This window comes from Limulus polyphemus, unplaced genomic scaffold (genome assembly GCF_000517525.1).
Source record: "Limulus polyphemus unplaced genomic scaffold, Limulus_polyphemus-2.1.2 Scaffold6966, whole genome shotgun sequence".
Classification (NCBI taxonomy): Eukaryota; Metazoa; Arthropoda; class Merostomata; order Xiphosura; family Limulidae; genus Limulus; species Limulus polyphemus.
Genome location: NW_013672576.1, coordinates 1 through 5,095, shown reverse-complemented (window position 1 = coordinate 5,095; position 5,095 = coordinate 1). Strand labels below are relative to the sequence as shown.

Here is a 5,095-nt window from a genome sequence, read left to right as displayed (position 1 = left end):
CATTAAAGCACCCAGATATCAGCATCATTCATATGTACAAGTCTTTTCATTCATTAAAGCACACAGATATCAGCATTATTCATATGTACAAGTCTTTTCATCCAGTAAAACACCCATATATCGGTATCATTTCAATGTTCAATTCTTTTCATTCATTAAAGCACCCAGATATCAGCATTATTCATATGTACAAGTCTTGTCATCCAGTAAAACACCCATATATCAGTATTATTCCAATGTACAAGTATTTTCATCCAGTAAAACACCCAGATATCAGTATAATTCAAATGTACAAGTCTTTTCATCCAGTAAAGCACCCAGATACCAGTATCATTCCAATGTACAAGTCTTTTCATCCAGTAAAACTGTTCATGTTAGGAACTAATTCAGGTAAAGTATCATGTAATGATCAGTACTGGTGTTCCATTCACTTCAGATACTAAGAACTATCACATGGACATACAAGACTATAGTAATTAACACAATTTTTTGTTTTGTTATAATTTTATTTAACCATTTTACAGTTGTCATAAGAACAAAAGAAATAAATAGAGTAGAACATGAAATGGTCTTAACTACTAAAATGATTACAAAATGTAACCTTCACTTTATTTAATATGTTGTATATTAATTCACTCTTCCTTTCTTCTGTGAAAATCACCTCCATGTCCATAATCCTAGAACATAAAGGTAGGTAAATGTCAATTTGTAACTATGTATTTAATAATAAAATGTAAAAAATTAAATACACACAGAAAGACATGGAGAATTGCTAAATCATTAACTTATCTAACAAAATTTTCTCTTAAATTTCTACTGAGCAGGATGTTTACTAAAATCATTACCAGGTTTGTTAGGTTATTCCTTAAACTTCTGTAAAAGGGATGTTTACTAAAATCATTACCTGGTTTGTTAGGTTATTCCTTATACTTCTGTAGAACAAGATGTTTACTAAAATCATTACCTGGTTTGTTAGGTTATTCCTTAAACTTCTGTAGAAAAGGATGTTCACTAAAATCATTACCAGGTTTGTTAGGTTATTCCTTATACTTCTGTAGAACAAGATGTTTACTAAAATTATTACCTGGTTTGTTAGGTTATTCCTTATACTTCTGTAGAACAGGATGTTTACTAAAATCATTACCTGGTTTGTTAGGTTATTCCTTAAACTTCTGTGGAGCAAGATGTTCTCTAAAATCATTACCTGGTTTGTTAGGTTATTCCTTAAATTTCTGTGGTTTGTTAGGTTATTTCATAAATTTCTGATAAGCAGGATGTTCATTAAGAGCATTACCTGGTTTATTAGGTTATTTTTTAAGCTTCAGGTGGAGTAAGTTCAGTTAATTCATCATCATCTGCTGTGTTAGGCTTGTCATCCTCTGATTGTTGCTAAAATGAAAATATATCAACATTTATAAAGTTATAACAGAAATCTCTTCAAACTGTTACTGTTAAATATTTATTTCTAAGTTATTTATTAGTATATTCTGATAAGTATTTTTGTACAGCAGTTTTAAATGTAAAGTGTATATCCTATTTTCAAATAATTTAACACAGATAGATTTTAGTAGTATTTGTATCTAGGTGGTCTGCCTCGTGACTACAGATAGATTTTAGTAGTATTTGTATCTAGGTGGTCTACCTCGTGACTACAGATAGATTTTAGTAGTATTTGTATCTAGGTGGTCTGCCTCGTGACTAAGTAATAATACTAAGATTCAGGTTCTTCATTACTGACAAGCATATAGTTTACATATTATTTCTGTAAAGATCTCGCTTTTTTGTTTGAACTTACACTAACAGGCACATAATCTGAATTCTCTCTCTGTTTTTGACTCAAGAAATATATCAGTAGCCCTGGACTCAAATATACAATGAATAGGTTCAGGAACAATTCTTCATATATTGTAGTAACTCTAACAGGCTCTTTTCTGTAAAGAAGAGACAACATCACAAACATCAACATAATGTAAATCCATCTAAAATATATTTATGCTTTAAAATATGTATACACATGCAGGAAAGACATACTCACTTAGTGTGATAACCATTAGATAAATGTTTACTTTGTTCTGAGCAAAAATTAAATATATATATATATATATATATATATATATCACATTGCCATTATCAGTCCCGGTTGTCTACTTATTAGTAACTTACTCTATTTGTTTATAAATACAAAAATATTTTAGAAATTAAACTATCGATTAAGGAAAATACCTTATAAAAATAAAGAGGGTGTTAGCTACTTTAACTATAAGTAGTTAATAGCAATTTTTTCAAGTAATTTTATTCAGTATAAACGGGATGGAAAGTAACTACAAGTAGCTCTTCTTGTCTCGGCATTCCCGTTTCAATCTTCAGGAGAAAGGGAGGAGGTTGGGAGTAAGAACTATATACAAACTTTTAAGGTAGGATGTATAGTTCTGTTTAGTTCTATTTACTAACTTATAGTTCTATTTAACATCGTTTTGTAATGGTGAAGGTTAGAAGTTTAATTAGAGGAAAATATTAGAGTGATTTCTTTTCTACTTCAAGAAATTTAAGGGTAACTGCCTTCCCACAACTGGCTATAGAGAGTGAAAGGTAGTAGAAGCTAAGACATTGTGGGTGTAAGCACTCAGCTTCATACCCTTGATTTTCCATGATGGCTGACTAGATTGACATCGGCATTTGGATTTTGTCTGATAGATGGGATATCCCCAATGCATTTGGGTGCTATTACCACAGACATTATCTGTTATGACAATATGTTGGGAACCTGGACCAATAATGGTAATTGCCTATTAACAATTAACGTAATCAATAGTTTGAAAGGAAATTATAAATTATTACTATAAATACACACCACAAATGACTAAAACATGCTTATTTAACTTTTAATATGTATTGGTATCTTCACAAAAGTTTTTTATTGAATATTACAAATCTTTTGTTGACAAAATATCCGAAATTTTGATTAAGTATTTTTATTAAAAATATTTTCATGAAGATATGGAATCAAAGTGTTGACTGCTTCGAGTGCGAAGTTTTTCATGCTAAAATAAAAAATAATTCTTTCATCTGAGAATTCTCAGACATCCTACATTACTATTAATTTTTTTTTCAGAAAAAATATTTTTTATCTGTTATTTTCTCAACACTAACTCTATAGGGGAATTGATCAATTTGACCGACCTTGTAACCACCATAAAACTTTACGGGTTGAAGAATACGAAATAAAGTGAGTGGTACTGTTCTATCGTCTTTAGTATTGAACATGTAGTTCCAAAGTACTTTTCCTATGTTTATTTTACTGTTAATGAAAGAAGTCGAAACCTGCCAAACATAATCACCACTCCATTGGATTGTTTACATGAAACACTTGATAGGAAGTAAGCAATTACCAGAACTTTCACAAGGAGTTTATCATAACCCTAGCTGTGAGAACACAGTGGGAGAAAATTTATTGGCTTGTTTGTGTTACAGTGGTTGCAATGAGAATTGTCTAAAGTAATAACGGTGTGAGAAAATGTTTACAATACGACCCTGTACAAAGTCTGGGCTGATCCAATAAACTTGATAGGTATTTGGATGTTAGTTATCCTCCAGTGGTGGTTAGAATTTAGCAGTATAGGTGTACCAAGTGTGTAAGTGCTTAAGAATATATGTATTATTACCATTTACTTATGAATGCTTAATTTTGAGTTATTTTTCATAAAACAATAAATAAAAAATATATGGAAAACAGTTGGTGAAAGAGTAGCCCACGAGTTGGTGGTGATGACTAGCTGTCTTCATTCTAGTCTTTAACTGCTAAATTAGGGATGGTTAGTGCAGTAGTAGTGGGTGGGGATACCCTGTAGGTGTAGAGGGGTGGGCTACCCTGTAGAGGTAGGGTTTGTTAAATGTATTGATATCTTATTTCATATCCTAGCTTGTAAATGACTGAAATTTGAGTTTCTAATTCATTAACCATTATAGACCTTGTATGGTAGGCATAAAACAATATAAACTGACCAATCAGACAAGGGGCATGCAATGTGAGATATAAAAAATGTTCCAAAAAGTTAATTTTCCTCGTGGGAAAGCATTTTTTTTTTCACTTTCCCTCACATTTCAATAATTTTTCTCAAAAAACATGATTGTGGGAAATCAACTAAAAAAATTGAATTCCCTTGCACTAAATAAATCTTCCTCTATTTTGACCAGATAGTAACATATAAATCTGGTCAAATGATAAAAAATATTTATTTATATTTCCCTTTAAATGAAAACAAACTTAAAAAAATGATCCCAAGTTCACTACACATTTTAAATTCCAACTCTTATAAATAAAGTGTGTTTACATGCTCTGCCAATCTGCATATCTTTATCTCTTTGTAAGAAAAAAAGGACCAGTTTTTGAACAACATGTAGGAGAATCAAAAAACGGTCTTTATGATTTGGGTGACCTCTGTATAGTTGAGAAATATTGACATTTTGGTTTAATTTCCCATATGGAATATCAAGTCTTTCTGCTAATTTCCCGTAATGAAACTCGATTTCCTTTATAATCTGGGAAACGTACTTTGCTTTAAAAATTTTCTTTCGATTTAAAAAATGAAAAATATATATTATCAAAATTTGAATTATGAACTCTTTTGAGATGGTGATTTTATTGACATACATTGATAATAAAGTTTTTATTCATTAGATATTGAAAATAACTAAACTATCATGACATGCACCCTTTAACATGCCCACAAAAAAATAATCAGAGGATCATAAAAAATAGTCCTTCATGCCAAAATAAACAACCAGCTCGTATTATAAATAAACATTAGCAACTTCTTCATCTCATTGAGCATTGTTAGAAACAAACATTAGCAACTTCTCCATGTCATTAGGTATTGTTAGAAACAAACATTAGCAATTTATCCATGGCATTAGGTATTGTTAGAAACAAACATTAGCAATTTATCCATGTCATTAGGTATTGTTGGAAACAAACATTAGCAATTTATCCATGTCATTAGCTATTGTTAGAAACAAACATTAGCAACTTCTCCTTGTCATTAGGTATTGTTAGAAACAAACATTAGCAACTTCTCCATGTCATTAGGTATTGTTG

The 5,095-nt window shown here is 30.5% G+C and overlaps 1 long non-coding RNA gene across 1 annotated transcript; it reads right to left on the bottom strand.

Annotated features, from left to right (window-relative positions):
• Positions 1–568: 568 nt before the first annotated feature.
• Positions 569–1,925, bottom strand: LOC111089665. The gene is made up of 3 exons (XR_002613878.1): positions 1,796–1,925; positions 1,295–1,389; positions 569–677 (listed from the first exon to the last, which is right to left on the bottom strand). It is a non-coding gene; the product is annotated as an uncharacterized LOC111089665 (long non-coding RNA).
• Between the last annotated feature and the right edge of the window lie 3,170 nt (positions 1,926–5,095).